Source organism: Quercus lobata, chromosome 4 (assembly GCF_001633185.2).
Source record: "Quercus lobata isolate SW786 chromosome 4, ValleyOak3.0 Primary Assembly, whole genome shotgun sequence".
Taxonomy (NCBI): domain Eukaryota; kingdom Viridiplantae; phylum Streptophyta; class Magnoliopsida; order Fagales; family Fagaceae; genus Quercus; species Quercus lobata.
The window spans coordinates 85444169-85446013 of NC_044907.1; positions in this window are offsets into that span (position 1 = coordinate 85444169).

Sequence of the window (1845 nt, forward strand, 5' to 3'; positions counted from 1 at the left end):
CGTTAAGAACATATAGAAAATGTGATCCAACGGTTGGATTTTTAAAATATGAATTCAAAAATAAGTTATTAGTTTGTGTGACATTTTTTAGAGTTACATCAAGTGTAACTTGAACCCAATCTTATATTTCTTAATTGAATTTTGACAAATCTACCGTTGGATTACATTATCTTCATATATTTTTCGTGCTTACAAAATTTCAAGGTGATCAAAGATTAATAGCTATGTCATCAATCAGTTGTTTTAATTCAAGTTTTCGTAGTTTAAAATAACGCATAAAAGATGAATTTAAAGATCAAGGGTAAATTACATCTGATTTGCATGAAAATTGGCATGCGGTTAAGAACATATAGAAAATGTGATCCAACGGTTGGATTTTCAAAATATGAATTGAACAATAAGTTATTAGTTTGTGTGACATTTTTTAGAGTTACATCAAGTGTAACTTGAACCCAATCTTAAATTTTTTAATTCGATGTGAATTTTGACAAATATACCGTTAGATTACATTATCTTCATATATTTTTAATGCTTACAAAATTTCAAGGTGATCAAAGATTAATAGTTATGTCATCAATCAATTGTTTTAATTCAAGTTTTCATAGTTTAAAATAACGCATAAAAGATGAGTTTAAAGATGAAACGGTAAATTACATTCGATTGGCATGAAAATTGGCATGCACGTTAAGAACATATAGAAAATGTGATCCAACGGTTGGATTTTTAAAATATGAATTCAACAATAAGTTATTAGTTTGTGTGACATTTTTTAGAGTTACATCAAGTGTAACTTGAACCGAATCTTATATTTCTTAATTCGATGTGAATTTTGACAAATATATAGTTAGATTACATTATCCTCATATATTTTTCATGCTTACAAAATTTCAAGGTAATCAAAGATTAATAGCTATATCATCAATCAATTGTTTTAATTCAAGTTTTCGTAATTTAAAATGACGCATAAAAGATGAGTTTAAAGATCAAAGGTAAATTACATCCGATTGGCATGAAAATTGGCATGCACATTAAGAACATATAGAAAATGTGATCCAACGGTTGGATTTTTTAAAATATGAATTCAAAAATAAGTTATTAGTTTGTGTGACATTTTTTAGAGTTACATCAAGTGTAACTTGAACCCAATCTTATATTTCTTAATTCGATGTGAATTTTGACAAATTTGCTGTTAGATTATATTATTTTCATATATTTTTCATACTTACAAAATTTCAAGGTGATCAAAGATTAATAGCTATGTCATCAATCAATTGTTTTAATTCAAGTTCTCGTAATTTAAAATGACGCATAAAAGATGAGTTTAAAGATCAAAGGGTAAATTACATCCGATTGGCATGAAAATTGGCATGCACGTTAAGAACATATAGAAAATGTGATCCAACGGTTGGATTTTTAAAATATGAATTCAAAAATAAGTTATTAGTTTGTGTGACATTTTTTAGAGTTACATCAAGTGTAACTTGAGCCCAATCTTATATTTCTTAATTGAATTTTGACAAATTTATCGTTAGATTATATTATCTTCATATATTTTTCATGCCTACAAAATTTCAAGGTGATCAAAGATTAATAGCTATGTCATCAATCAATTGTTTTAATTCAAGTTTTCGTAGTTTAAAATAACGCATAAAAGATGAATTTAAAGATCAAAGGGTAAATTACATCCGATTGGCATTAAAATTGGCATGCGGTTAAGAACATATAGAAAATGCGATCCAATGGTCGGATTTTCAAAATATGAATTCAACAATAAGTTATTAGTTTGTGTGACATTTTTTAGAGTTACATCAAGTGTAACTTGAACCCACTCTTATATTTCTTAAT